Consider the following 246-nt stretch of genomic DNA (forward strand, 5'->3'; position numbering starts at 1 on the left):
AGCGTGCTCACCGAGGTCATGACGGAGGAGGATGTGCTCAACCTCTACCGACGAGGCTTCGACCACAGTAAGTGTCGCGCGGAAGGGAGGTCGATCCGCTCCCGCCCCCGCTCGGGCCGCCTCGGGCTCTCGCCGACAGTAGGCCTACCCGGAGCTGGGGGAAGGACTCTCGCGGCTCCGGGTCTGGCTCTGTGCTTGTGTGCGGAGTTGCGCGAATCGCTCTCACACACACATGCACATATTCCA

This window comes from Penaeus monodon, chromosome 15, assembly GCF_015228065.2.
Source record: "Penaeus monodon isolate SGIC_2016 chromosome 15, NSTDA_Pmon_1, whole genome shotgun sequence".
NCBI classification, from domain to species: Eukaryota; Metazoa; Arthropoda; class Malacostraca; order Decapoda; family Penaeidae; genus Penaeus; species Penaeus monodon.